This window comes from Dipodomys spectabilis, unplaced genomic scaffold (genome assembly GCF_019054845.1).
Source record: "Dipodomys spectabilis isolate Male_0828 unplaced genomic scaffold, ASM1905484v1 ptg000092l, whole genome shotgun sequence".
Lineage (NCBI taxonomy): Eukaryota > Metazoa > Chordata > Mammalia > Rodentia > Heteromyidae > Dipodomys > Dipodomys spectabilis.
Window position 1 is genome coordinate 4,856,335 of NW_024870769.1, and position 15,671 is coordinate 4,872,005.

Below are 15,671 nucleotides of genomic sequence, written 5' to 3' on the forward strand. Positions count from 1 at the left end.
AGAACATTCCTGAGCAGTCTGTTTAGGATAATGTTAACTACCTGTAGTCTAACTGCAGGATTTGTTTATATCCACACTTGCTCAAGAAAAGTAGCGACAGCATTCAGGTAGCATTTTTCTGAGTAGATGATTTTACTAGATGAATCTTTACTTTGGAAAACAATTTCTGAATTAAAAAAACTTGAGAAGAAAAATCATCTCAATATAGTTCAGTGTAGCGAGGAAATACAATACACTACTTGGCATATGTCCACAGGAAAAGTCTGGCTCCCAGATGCTTCTTGCCAACCCGCAGCGGATCCAGCAATATTTAAACAACTGACAATGTGCACTCCCAGCACTGATGACACAGTGACCACAAATTCAGCAGGAGCCCATCTCCTGGGTATTTTCATATATTGAAAAGTAAAAATCCAAATGAAACAACTCACTGACACACACACACACACACACACACACACACACATACACACACTTCACAAACCAAATGACTAATTGCAGTGCAGATAGGCTTATTTAAAGTACTCTCATCAAAATTACATTAAAATTTACAAAAAAGAATTGTTACATTATACAAACTCAAAATAAATCAATGTGCTCACTGTATTAATTCTTGAGAATGAAAAACACTATTGTAACTTTATTTCCTATATCAAAAGTCTAATAACTTTTTCTAGCAGATTGTCTCCCTAGATAATTCAGCCAAATCATACTATTTGTTTTATTATCTATGACTTCATAATGTCTGTACCTGTTGTTAATAAGTGCTCCTATTCATTTGAATCAAATAAAATTGTGACTATCTTACCATTTTTGATTCTTAAAACAGTAATTTTATAAGATTGAAAGGTAGAAAAAAACCTGACACTAAATTTTGGCATAAAAGCAGTAGCCTAGTTTTCTTAGATAAATAGTATTTATGCTTCTTTTTTAAAAGTATTTATTTATTTATTCATTTTTGTGCCAATATGAGGCTTGAACTCTTCTGGCACTCTACCAATTGAACAATTCCACTTCTGGCTTTTTGGTGGTTAAAAGAAGAGTAGAGTCTTATGGACCTTCCTGCCTAAGCTAGCTTCAAATTCTTAGATCTCAGCCTCCTGAGTAGCTACAGCTGGCTCTTAAGTGTATCATTTAACAAACAGCTTTCTTTCCAAATGAAATATTCTGAGTAAAATCTCCACCTTTCTGTGGCACATTCAAGCATAAACAAAACACTGTTAATATTTAATAGGAAATCGGCTGTCACAAACGTAGCCAACAGTGAAGAAGCCATGATACAAATAAAATTACTTTGTGTGATTTTTCTTATTTCCATATGACAAGTTTCTTTGAGATGACATTCTCTTAATAAGAAACAACTTCTGTCACATAATGTTTATGTCATGTAAGCCGTGCAAATGAAAGTGCAAAACCTGGCCCAATTTTCTGAGGGAGAAAATGATTGATTGGCAAAGAGAATAAAATAAACTCTTTAAATTAGAAGGATTTCAATTGATTGCCATGCCAACTCCATTTTTAAGGCATTAGCTAATGCCACCATATTAACCTGATTTAAGATGATTTCAATTGCAAATACTATTATTCTTGGTGTATAAAACCAAAGTCAAATTTGATTCTGGATAAGTCTTTATCTTGAATAACTTTTCAGTATTTTTTATGCATACAAATGCCATTTTTACCCTAAATAGTATCAAGCAACAATTTAAGATCACTTACTTCATAAGTGATCAACTTAGGATTGCTTACTTCAGCAGGCATTAAGACCTCTTCCTTTATAAATTCAATAAAAATTTCTTCTTGTTTAGCAATAATTAAGATAAAGCCTATGAGTACTCAGGAGAGAAAATTTTAGACATCTAGCATGGAGCCTTTGCCACAGCACAAATTCAAAATTCTATTTATATAATATGAATTAAAAGTAACCAATCAAGTAATTATAATTAAGTCTCTATTGCAGTGATGTGGCAATAATTGATTATCTATGGTTAAAAATTTAGTCTCTGCTATAGGGCTAAAATATTGCTGAAAAGAAATATCTTTCCTTATTCAAAGAGACATACTAATTACAAGATGGGTAGAGTTTAAACAACGTTTTCATAGATACAGGCGACAAGGTTTCTTGGGCCTATAAAAAGCAGAGAGCTGCAAGTAAGGACCCCTACCTGTCCCCCTCAGCAAGCCACAGTTACCTTTTGTCTTTCCAGAACTCTCAAAGGTAGTATTTTGGTGGTGGGGCTTTTGTGAGAAATCAAAACTCCAACCTTACACAATATAAGACCCAAATTTATACTATACTCAAAGTATGGTATTCCCAAGCCAAGAAATTTAACATAAAAATTATGAAACCCTTAAGGCTCTGGCAGAAACAAATGTAGACTCATCATGCAGGGGGAAAACTTCCAGAACCCAGGGTACACAGCACTCCCCGGGGCCAGGAGAAACCCTGATAATCTCACAATACATGGAGCTAGCAGAAACAACAGCCAAGAAAACAGGCAATTCCCATGGTGCCAGCTCTAATAGAAGTCACACAGAATGCTGGAGGAGCACAGAGGAGAGCTAAGAAATCGAGGAGGGGAAATCCAAGGAAATGCATATCTTTATTTTTATATTGTTGCTAGGCTAGAGATACAAACCATACATTACATTAGTCTGCTCTCTCTGCTTTCTCTCAGTGAAGGATGGATCCCATGTGAGTATCTCAGAAGATATGGGCTTTGGACCATCTGGTTTTTAATGTCTCAAGCAATGGGGTTTCTTCCACCACTTCCTTTGGAAAGTTTCTTTGCGGGCAGGGGTAGGAGGGAAACAACAGTGGGCTTAAAGGTTAAAAGGATCTGATGGTTGTTTTTTAGGGTCTTTCTTATTTCTTGAATAGAAATTTCCCTTTCTCTACTAAACAACATGTTACAATCTGGCTTCTTCCAAATATACCAATATTTTCCCCTATAGAAATGTTTTTGAAAGGGTTCTTTGCTTTAATAAGCTTCTCCACCTTAATCACTTGACTTTCATCTGCATAAGCTATCTAGGTGGTGTTCAGAACCACAAAGGCTCACTTTGGGTAAATGCTTTCAGTTGTCTGGCTTGGACCGGTGTTCTTTGGTCTCTTGTTTCTTTTTTTTTTTTTTGGTTGGTCGTGGGGCTTGAACTCTGGCCTGGGCCCTGTCTCTCAGCTCTTCAGCTAAGGCAAGCACTCTACCACTTAAGCCATAGCTCCACTTCGGGTTTTCTGGTGGTTTATTGGAGATAAGAGTCTCACCGACTTTTCCTATCCGGGCTGGTTTTGAACCAAGATCCTCACATCTCAGCCTCCAGAGTAGCTACGATTACAGGCGTGAGCCACTGGCACCTGGCTCTTGTTACTTTTTCATAACCATTTCTTTTTATTTCTATTTAATAAACTTTGAATAATATTGGCCAACACTGTATCCTAAGTCTAGCACAGGGCCTGATGTGCAATAACTACCCCAAAAATGTTTGTTGGATAAATAATTGCTTACATAAAATCTGGGTATTTTTTTTTTTGTTGTTGTTGTTGTTGTTTTTATTTTTCTCATTTCATGAATTGCTTTTCCCCCACTCCTCCTTTGGTCCTCATGAGTTGCTTTTCCACAGCCTATCTTTTCAGTTTATTAGATTTTTGGATAGGGTCTTTAAAATGCCTTTAAACGAATGCTGTGCTCTTAGAAAATATGAAATAAACAACTAGATTCCAGGCTTACATGCCAATCTATATATTAGGGACACTCAGGTGTTTTGTACACTTAAATCTTAAGCAGTACAGGGATGCAGATGACCTTCCTCATGACCTGCCTAATCGGGTTAGGTTTTCAGGAAGAACTGAGATGTAAGGTAATTTGTAAAAGAAAACAGGCTCATCAAGGAAATGCAATGAGGTTATCTGGTAAATGAGAAAGTATAATAGGTGATCTGTAATCAGGAACAGAACTTTTAAGCAGTAGGCTGCAAGGGAGCTAGTTTAACCAAAAGGATAGGGTATGAAGTAGAGAAGGGAAACAGGGATTCAGTATGGTATGGCCGGTACTAGGAGCAAGTAAACTGAATCTGAACCACAGCCTTCCTGTTTTCTAGGCCCTCCAATGTTCTCTATGCCACTAAATCAAAGTAGTGGTTTGAGAGACAATGCCTAAGTGTTTTCCCCAAGCACTTACCTAATCACTGCCTGTTAACCTCATCATTTAGTTACCAGTTATACTAGTCCTTTAAGATTTGTTCTTGCAGATGTATGTTTTGAAATATGAGTTATATACTGCACTTTTTTAGATCTACTTTACCATGGCCTTTAATGACTGAATGGGAACAAAAGAGAAAATCATTTCCTAGGAAAGAGCTCACTTGAGCTGTCTGGACCACCACAGGGAACTTGTAACTCAACCTGGTCCTGTTGATTATAGTAAATGATCCACATTTATTGGTGTAAAAGACTGATGGTACTGGAGCTTTTCATCACTCAATGTGTTATATTTCATAAGTTTGAGACTATGCTCACTGGTACAGCTACATTATAGCAAAATTTTAATGATACATTAAGGAACAAGTCTCACCTCAATATACCACTGATAGTAAAATACTTAGAAATCATCCTATTAGTAGGGTGCTGGTAGCTCATGCCTGTAAACTTAGCTACTCAAGAGGTGAGATCTGAGGATCATAGTTCGAAGCTAGCCCAGGGAAGAGAAGTCCATGAAATTCTCTTGTCTCCAGTTAATCACAGAAAAAGCCAGACATAGAGCTATGGCTTAAGTGGTAGACCACTAGCCTTGAGCAAAAAGGACAGTGCCCTGGCCCAGAGTTCAAGCCCCAGGACTGGCAATAAATAAATAAATAAATAAATAATAATTCTTTTAGGATTCTGCAGCAAGTTGTGTTTTTAGGAGAATGGCTGTCATATAGAAAAAGTTTCTTTTAATTTTTGTTCTGAGATTTGTAGTCAGGGCCTCATAATTGCTAGGCTGGCACTCTATCACTTCAGCCATTCTCCCAGCCCTTTTTTGGTTTTAGTTTTTAGATAGGGTTTTGTAGCTTTGCCTGAGGTCATCCTTATACTGCAATCCTCTCTTAGTAGCTGGGATTAAAGCTTGTTTGTTGAGCAGATGTCTTGCTAACATTTTGTCCAGGCTAGCCTTGAACACTGATCCTCCAGATTTCTGTCTCCCAGAGAAAATAGGATTATAGGTGTGAGTCATTATGTCTAGAAAACTTTCTCTTCATGTAACTAATTAGTCCTCTTAACTAAAGACTTTTTATTGAATTCTTCACAGAAAGACATTTATTTAAAGGATATCCCAAAAAATATGAGGTTTGATTCTTGCCCTTAAGGAGGTAGTAAATATAATAAAGTTAAGTTATCCAGTTGCTAGTTTTCCAAATAGCAGTATGAAAAGAGGAGTAAGACTTTGAAAACACTAAAGGACATTTTTTTTTGAGAGGGGGGGTCCGGTCCTGGGGCCTGAACTCTGGGCCTGAGCACTGTCCCTCAGCTCTTCAGCTCAAGGCTAGCGCTCTACCACTTGAGCCACAGCACCACTTCTGGCTTTTTTCTTTTTGCTTATGTGGTGCTGAGCAATCGAACCCAGGGCCTCAGGCATGCAAGGCAAGCACTCTACCACTGAGCCAACTTCCCAGCCCTAAAGAACATTTTTGAAAGATCATAGAGTGCTATGTGATTAGTTCTAACGAGAGGTACAACAGAAGTTCAGAGAAGGACAGGTCTTTCTTGCTGGGCAAGGCAGAAGACAATTTTCTAGGGAGATGGGGTTTGATCTGGCATTGAGAAGGTTAGGAGGATCTGGTTAGAAGCTGAATCAAAAGAAAAGCATTTCATATAGATAAAAGGTCAGAAAAGGATGGGATGTCTGTGGGACAATGACATGGGAAAATCAGAGAGATGTTACATTATAACAGAGGATGGGTTAGAGTTGAGACTGCAGAAGATAGCAGAGGAACTTAGAATTATGGTACACTTGAGTACTAGGACCATTATCCATTATCTTACCATATGGTGCAGATAATAATATATATTAGAAAATAGAGTTGTTGTGAACTATTTGGATTGATAGGTAGAAACATTATCTAAATTTTGCTTTTGTGCTGGTATTCACATTGTTGCCTGGCTTTTTGTTCAAGGTCAGTGTTCTACCACTTGAACCACACTTTTACTTCTGGTCTTTTTAAATTAATAAATAAATTAATTAATTAGCTAGGGGAAAAAAGCATTATCTTAGGCTGGGTCCTTTTGGCTCACACCTGTTATCCAAGCTACTCAGGAGGCTGAGATCTGAGAACTGCAATTCAAAGCCAGCCAGGGCAGAAAAGTCCGTAAGACTCTCATCTCCAATTAACCACCATAAAGCCAGAAGTGGAGTTGTGGCTCAAGTAGTAGAGCACTACTATCCTTGAGCACAAAAGCTCGGGGTTGGGAGTGGAGGTGGGGATGGGGAGGCCTGAGTTCAAGCACAAGACTAGCACACACACACACACACAAAAAGAAGAGTCTCTTGAAATTTTCTGCTCAGGTTGGCTTGGCTTGAAACCACAAATCATGATCCTCAGATGTCAGACTCCTTGAGTAGGAATAAGACACCAGCACCCAGCTACAAAATCTAATTTTATCTGGCTATTTGACTAGATTTTTGTCTGCACACTGGTCTAGTACAAACAAGGCTCCAGGATGAAGTAGAACAGCATAGCAGAACTGAAACAGGGATGGTAGATTTAAGTTCGATCCTAGGAAGGACATGTAATTGTGCTGGTCAGTGAGTTGGAACTTGGTCCACTTGGCACGGGAGACCCATAAATGTTACTGTGTGAGGGATTAATTTGATTTTAAAGACAGTGTGCAGAAAGGATCACCAGGCTGCTTGGAGAGATCCACACAGGAAGTGGGAAGAGCACTTTGGAGCACATTAATGATGAAGGTAAAATGCATTAGAGCCTGAGTACATAGGAAGCCAGGCTTGGATGTTGTTTCAGAGGCAGAATCAGTAATAACTGGCCACTAATCTGATTAGGGAGGCAGCAATCAAGGAAGGAGTCAACCACAGATTTGAGATTTTTACTTTTTTTTTAAACACGACTGATTGTTAACGTAAGTTTAAGGAGAGAAAGAAAGAAGAATAGTATTAATAAGGAAAATGATGGATTTGATATTAGGTATCTGAAATAAGACAGCTCCAAGGAGAGGCCAGATGTGAAGATGAGATTTGCTTAGTTCGCTATCTTTATTGCTAGAGCTTGCCAGTTGCAAGCTTGTGAATTTAAACAAGATATGACTGCCTTTCTTTCTTCCCCTTTCTTCCCTTCCCCTTCCCCTCAGCACCTCTCTGTTTCTCTCTCTCCCTTCCTTTCTTTTTCTTCTTTTGTGGTAGTCCTGGGGCTTGCACTAGGGGCCTGGCTAGTGCTCTACCACTTGATCCACAGCTCCACTTCTGGCTTTTTGTGGAATTGGAGATAAGAGTCTCAGGGACTTTACTGCCAGAGCTGGCTTCAAATTGTGATCATCAGATCTCAGCTTCCTGAGTAGCTAGGATTATAGGCATGAGTCCCTAGTGCCTGTTGAGTTAATGTCCTTCTAATACCTTTGTTTCCTATACCATGAAGTCTTTATGTTTATTAAATGAGATAACATGTAGGAAAGCACTTGATACATACTGAATGTTAACCACTCAAAAAAACTTTTACTTTGCTCTAACTATATGTCTATATGTAGTGAACACTGAAGGTATAAGGTTGCCAAAAAAGAGAATCAAGGAAAGAGAAGGAAGGTTTTCCAAATTTGAACACTTCACCACATTAAACAACATCATCATAAGCAGCATTACATATACATACATATGGACAATCCCAAATAATCATATATGTGAATAATTTCATATAAACATACATGTGAGCCTCATTTTGGAAATGCAACATGTGTTCCAAGTGTCCTACAAAAGCCTTGCTTGGCATATTTCTTACTTCTCTTCCAATCTCTTTCAAACCTCTCTGCCTGGCTACCTATGGCCCTCTTCCCTGGTTCCTAAAGACCCAAAACTGTCCTGCCTCAGAGGCTTTGCGTTTGTTGGTCTCTGTACCTGGATGAAACTTTGTTTGGAATTAGCATTCACAATTTTATCTAAGAGGTTTAAATGCCACCTTTTCCTTGTTGGAAGAATATAACATCATGATATACCCTGTCACTTATGCTTTCACGGCACTTATTAAGATCTGGAATAATCTTTTTTTTTTTTTTTTTTTTTTGGGTCCAGTCGTGGGGCCTGAACTCTGGGCCTGGGCGCTGTCCCTCAGCTCTTCAGCTCAAGGCTAACGCTCTACCACTTGAGCCACAGAGCCACTTCCGGCTTTTTTCTTTATGTGGTGCTGAGAAATCGAACCCAGGGCCCAGGCATGCAAGGCAAGTGCTCTACCGCTGAGCCACCTTCCCAGCCCCTGGAATAATCTTAATAGAGACCAATCTACTTTTACATGCCTAAATCTAAAACAAAATCTGGCATATTGTGAGCTTTTAATAAAACCTCACTGAGTGAATGAAGTACTTCATAGTAAAAATGTGTGGTGAGAAGGTAAAATGAAGCAGAAACACAAAGCTTGACTATTAAAGAAATAAAGGATAAACTAGGAAACAAATCATGTGAAATGTGAATCAGGAAGCATCAAGAAATCTACAAGGGCTGAAATGCTTATCTATAAATACTGTATGTAACAAGAACACAAAATAGGAAAAACCAAAGGAAGTGTTAGTTTTGAGACAAAAGGGGTGGCCAAAATTATCAAGTTTCCAGAGCTCAGTATGAAAACCAAAGCTGCTAATCAGGAGAGAACTGCTGACTCTCAAGAAATCTTGGTCAAGGGGATAGGGTAAGAAATCAAATTTAGGAGGTCAAGGAACAAGCATTCAAGGATACAGGGAAGAAAGGAAGCTCTCCCAAGAATCTGTACTCCAAAGAAAGCAGAGTGAGCTGGCACCAGTGGCTAGTGCCTGTGCATCCTAGCTACTCATGAGGCTGAGATCTGAGGGTCTCAGTTCAAAGCCTGCTCAGGTAGTAAAGCCAGTCAAACTACTATCTCCAATTATCTACCAAAAAAGCCAGAAGTGGAGCTGTGGCTGTAGTTGTAGAGTGCTAGCCTTGAAAGCTCAGAGATAGCGCCCTGAGTTCAAGTCTCAGGACCAGCACACACACACACACACACACACAAACGCGCGCGTGCGGATAAAGGAAGCAGAGTGAGGTTAGAGTTGTTTGCACACACACCAATGTAGAAAGAAACCCTAACAAGTGGGCAGGAAACTTGGAATCAGGGTTCAAAAAGAGCACAAAAAGGACACTTGGAGTCTGCCACTGAGTTTACTTGTGTTTCCTTGAGAGACATTTTCTGCTTCATGTCAGCTTCTGTAATAAGGAACAATAGGGGCTCATGGATAAGTACTTATAAAAAACTGTTATTTCTTGGTAAGAATTATAATGAAGTTCTAGTAAGGAGGAACAAATCTATTAATGAATGTTTCCTTTGAAAAACTACCACGGCAAAATTTCACTGAAGCTTAAGTTAGACTAGATTTCCCCCCATTTTGTTGAAAGCTTCGTACTACTTAACTATAGCACTTGCTGAGGCCAGATATGAAGAGTGCTAATACTTATCACTGACATTCTGTTGAACTTGTTCATTCTTATTAATGATTGTTTGAAAGTAAGCAGCCAAGTCGTATTAAGAAGTTGATTTTCCCAGCTGAACTATCTGCAAAATAGTGAGTAGTGAAGCTTGATACCCTCCTGCTGCAGAGTGTCTCTATAGGTGTTCATGGGGGGGGGGGGTGTTCATGTGTGTGCAGGCATGCATATGTGAAAGGGGATACAAGGCTCTGTTTGGGACCTAAAGAAGGAAGTAAATTTTTGTGAAGCTACTACCAACTTTACCATATTCCCTACTCTAGAAACACGGAGGAATCTGACGTAAGAAGCAATCTGTTTATTTTCTAGATGAGATAAAAATCCTACTTATTCAATGAAGACTCCAGTTCTAAAGTGTGATATGAGAGCAGTGAGAAGCCAGATTTTCAAAAAAAAATTTGTTGAGGTTTCTTGGGGGTAAATAATAAGGCATTCATTTGTGTAGAACATTCAGTATGACTATTTGACCCTCCAGTGCAGTGTTAGGATATTTCATCTTTTGGATTGTTTGCTTGCAGTATTTAGGATTGAATCCAGGACCATATCTTGTGCTCTACCACCTTTTAGTGGGAATTTTGTTTTTCAATTAGGATCTCCCTTTCTTAGTCCAAGTTGTATCCTCTTGCCTCCTAGTAATCCTATAGGCACTCAGACTATTACAGACATTCTAATAGCCCAGATACATTAATGCGAATTTTCCTCTTGCTTCATAAACATCAGCATTTGTCTGATTAGATTGTTTGACATTGTTTAACCTTAGGTAGAGATTTTTAGTAGATAGTGTATTGGTTTCTTAAGTGATGAAAATACAAATATGTGAGTCTGAAAATTAAGAATCCTCAATTCTTGTTCTATTAATAAATGTTAGTAGTATTTTTAAAAAGAATTTTGTGGCTATTAAGAATTTCTAGTGATTCTATTAGGTCCCACTGGAGGGAAAAACTTGAATGGTTTTGTAGGGTCCTTTCCCACCTTGTTAGTTTTTTTTTTTCCTTCTTTTGTCTCTTTGTCACTTTAAATTCATTATTTTTTTTCTGATTACTCTCTATTTCCAGTCCTTGGATAAAAATTTCTTCTATTTGTCCTATTCATTAGTGTGCCCCATTAAATATAGAATTGAAAGCATGAAGCCAAAAGATTTTTATCTGTACTATTTTAATTTTCTTTCAGAAGTACATATTCTGGCATTTCCATTATGATTTCTTCTTTAAATTCACAAGCTATTTAAGAGTTTATTTTTCAGTCTCCAGATATGGGGACCATGAAGTATTTTTAACTATACTATTTTGAGTGCTAGCTCCTAATGAAATTTCATTGTAAAGAACATAATGAAACAAACTCATTGAAATTTGTGTAGATTTTCATTGTGAATATATATGTGATCTATTTCCATGATTAGCCTATGTGTGCTGAAAAAAACCATAATCTTTACTATATTCGATGCTCATTCATATCCTTTAAGAAATATTTGACCACGTTCATTCTATCTGTGGTTCAAATCTTCTCAATCATTATTAGCTTTTTGCCTGCTTGATCTACCAGTTTCTAAAAATTTTGTCCAAGTTTCTTCTTTAATTTTTTGTAGTACTGATTAAAGATTATGTAGTTAAGGTATATTTAAAATGATATAGTAGAATAGTTCTCTTTTACTACTATTCTACTATATCATTTTGTAGTCCTATGACTGGTTTATGTTTTAAATCTATATTATCTGTTATTAGCATTGCTTTAGTAGCTTTCTTTGGATAAGACTGTCTTATGTATAGGGGCAATATTTAGATTTTTCCAGTGAGTATATATTGACTACAAATAAAGATTTGAAAATGAGACTTAGTAGTAACAAATAGAAATGCACAGAGAATAAACAAGTACCCCTAAGCAGCTTGTGAAATACCCTCAAACAAGCATCTCTTCACTGACTCTTGGGAGCTGCTGCCGTAATTCCATCTCAGGCCTGCTAGTTTAATGAGAGATATCACATAAGAAGCTCCACTCCTCCAAAAGACACCTGTCAAACTTCAGGCAGCTTTGGATCTGCTCAGGAGGTGTTCTCATGTTGCAGCCCCCCTTCGGGGCTTGTCCCCCATTCACAAGTCTTTCCCTACAATCCCTGTAACAGAACAATCCTCTCAGAATATGATCCACCAAGAATCCACACCTACAAGTCTTCCTTTCCAGAAAGTTGCTTGTGAGAATTAAGAAAATGCTTCTCTCGGGCTGGGAAGGTGGCTCAGTGGTAGAGCGCTTGCCTTTGCATGCTCATAGGCCCTGGGTTCGATTCCTCAGCACCACATAAGAAAAAAGCCGGAAGTGGTGCTGTGGTTCAAGTGGTAGAGCACTAGCCTTGAGCTGAAGAGCTGAGGGACAGTGCCCAGGCCCAGAGTTCAGGCCCCACGACCGGACCCCCCCCCCCAAAAAAGAAAATGCTTCTCTCCCTCTCCTCTCTCTCTCTCTTCTACCTTTGTGGCCACCTGGTTTTTTTCTTATTTCTCTAAGATAGATAGAACTTCAAGACTGTCCCTTGAAAGAAATAGTGGTAGACAAGTCCAGTCGATCGTTGATGACCCAGAAACATCCTATATATGCCTCATTTTATGTAAGAAAATCTCTTTATTATGTTGCAGAAAGTGGAGTTTGGGTTATTTATCTTCATAACTCAAGAGCTACACATTCAAAGTTGATAAAGATAAGTCTATCCCTGCTTCTCCCACCTCCCCCCTGCCATTAAGGCTTCACAACCTCAGCAGGACTGACATTTGGGGGAGTGGGGGGCAGATTATTCTTTGTTGCAGCTTATCCTATATATTGCAGGATGTTGACCTGTATCTACTATATGTTTGTAGTACACACACACACACACACACACACACACACACACACACACTAGCTGTGATAACCAAAGCATTGCCAAATATACTCTGGAAGTTAAATTGTCTCCTAATTGAGAGTCACTAATATAGTTTGAATTTGGAGAAAGGGGTCATTTACCTCTCTACCAGTGAAATATGTATTTTGCATGATACAAGAATTTGGATTTTGAAATGTATTAAGTCAAACCTCATAATGAAAAAACATTTGCTTTCATGTCAACAACAAAGTAGAAAAAAGCTGTGTGACAAGGATAAATGTATTCTAAAGCTTCATAACACTACTAAACACTAAAACACATCTATATTTAACAAAGATAAAAATATGAAAAGTTGAGGGTGTGGCTCAGTAGTAGAGCCATTGTCAGCATGTATCAGGCCCTGGGTTTGATCTCCAGCACCACATTGCCAAATATGTACATATATGCAAATATAATTTCATGGGTGTATGTATGTGTGGATATGTAAGTGTGTATACATATAGATATAATATAAACAAGCACTGTGCAGAGACCCTAACTTATTAATATGCCATATATATATTTATACACACGCACACACACACACACACACACACACACACACACACACACACACACACAGCTTTAGACAACCTCTCAGAGTTTGGAGAAAAAAGCTTCCACAATTATAATACAGTTATCTACTGGAGAAAAAATATTTATCAAGCTATATATTAGTATACAATATCACACCATGCTTCATAACTTTATAATTCCGTAGCATAGTAGAAAAAATAGCAGTAGTCTGCCTGGACTAATAATAGTAAAATGTGTAATATATGTGAAAATTAACTGAATATCTAGTCATTATACTTCACAGAAAGAATGAGAAAAAATGGTGAAATCAGGTTTTCCTATCATTTATAATGATACTAATAACAAAGATGACAAGGTTCCTATGATCTTGTTATTAATGTGGTAATATTAGTAATTATTATTCAAGAAGAAAATAAAGCTAAAATATATTTTAGGGATTTGCAACTTATTGATTAACATAGGCATTTGTGTCCACTTGCTGGAAACTTCAAATTTAAGTACCCAAACACTATTCTTTTTCTTGTATATATATATATAGAGAGAGAGAGAGAGATCTATATAGATACATACATATAATAGTGTTATTGAAAAACATTTATAGCTGTGCTTTACTTTATATTCCATCTTAGATGCAGATAGTTGGACTGAATAAATTTAAAGTATAACTGAATGACCAAAAGATAAATACATCCTTTTCTGGCTCAGACTAATTCAATCTATCATTGCAATAAAGAAATGAATTCACACACACACACACACACACACACACACACACACACACACACACACACACACATACACACAAATAGGTTAATGGGATAGAAATTTCTCTTCTTCTTTATGTTGCCCTCTCTCCTTCAGTCTCTTGCCTGAAGACATTTCAAATGCAGTTCCCCTGAAAGCAGCAGATTTCATAGGCTAATGAATGGTTACCACTCTTGATACCTGGCTAACTCTGGTCTTTTATAGCTTTTTTTTTTTTTTTCCAGAGCTGAGGACTGAAATCAGGGCCTTCACTGGCCAGGCAGGCGCTCTTCCACTGAGCTAAACCCCGGCCCCATCCTGGCTAACTCTGTCCAATGTATATCTAGAATTTTTTTTTTTGCTTCGTTGCTTCTATACATTTTCTGCAATTAAAGGAAAAAAAAAACAATAAGTGACATTATAACTAAGTTATTTCTGCAGCACTTTCCCAAGTATTGTTTCTTCTATTCAGCATTCAAAATCAGATTAAAATGCTCCTTGAGAGTTTTTATGAAAAGTGAGCAATAAATTCTGAAATATTTACTAAGCCAAATGAACTCATTACTGTATTGTAAAATAGTTTAATACACTTTGAACAATATATTAGCTGTGCAAACAAAACTATTCTATAGTAATATCACAATGCATGCAAACGTAACTGGCCTATGCTAATAAGAACTTGAAAAAAAAAAAAGATGTCAAAGCATTAGGGTATTTGAAAAAAAACCAAATACCTTTCACACTCCAGAAATATCTTTCCCACAACTCTTGTGCACATATGTATAAATCCCCTAAACACAAAGAAATCTCAAAGTATATTCTTATTCTTTTATGAACTTAGTTAAAAATTAATGAACAAGAAATTAAAGAGACCGTGCTGTAATAAGGTTAGAATATTCTAACTGAAAAACAAGTACAAGGAAACTATTTATATTCCTATAGAGTTACAAACATTTTTCCAGAGATACTTTGAAATACAATTTTATTAAGCAATGTATTCTTCTTACTCTTGAGACTTAAGACATAGAAGGTCTATTTTACATTTTTAAAATGTAAATATTCTTATTAGAGTAATAGTTTGATTCTCTATAAAAAAGCTCTGTGACCAAGTAGAGTGCTGAAGTTTAGATTTTTCTTCAGATACATCTGTGGACCTCATCTTTCAACTGAGAGGATTTGTTTTCAATAATATGTAATTGACAGAAAATTGTGTTGAAATGGTAGTCTTATTTAATTCTGGGAACTTAACCAGTTGGATTGCAAAGACATATAGTTCTTTGTACGGAGCTGGACAGATATCTACAGTTTTAAAATATGCCCCAGTTTTCTCACCACCTTCACCTCAAAGTCACCTCCCAATTACACAGTAGTAAAAGTGAGACACTTAATTCTTATCCTGGAAGACACAGGCTTTTTTTTTTTTTTTAAATTAAAAAGGTAGCTCTCTAGCTTTAGAGATTTAAATAAACAATACCTCTAAGTCTGAGATAACTTTAGGACCTTCCCCAAGAAAAATCCCCTTTATAGCTGCAGGCTCAGACTCAACACACTTGGTGAACTGCACAGATGTTGAAGCAGCTCTGGGTTACACTGGGGAAGAGGGAGACAGCAGACATTCCACAGCTGCCTTCAACAGCTCCCTTCCCAGGGGCACAGTTGCAGGCTCTATCAAGCTCAATCACTTTGTACAGCAACGGGGGATCCCAGACAGGGGCAAAGAAAAATCCCAGGGCAGCTTAAATTTCTCCCAGTATCACAGCAAGAAGTAACACTACTTAAAGAATAACCAGTTATTTCCAACAATTATG

General features: G+C 37.4%; 1 protein-coding gene across 2 annotated transcripts in view; it reads right to left on the reverse strand.

The window, feature by feature from the left end:
• Window positions 1-15,671, reverse strand: part of Skap2 (src kinase associated phosphoprotein 2) — a 175,668-nt gene that overhangs the window by 42,693 nt on the left and 117,304 nt on the right. The gene's annotated exons all lie outside the window — the stretch shown is intronic.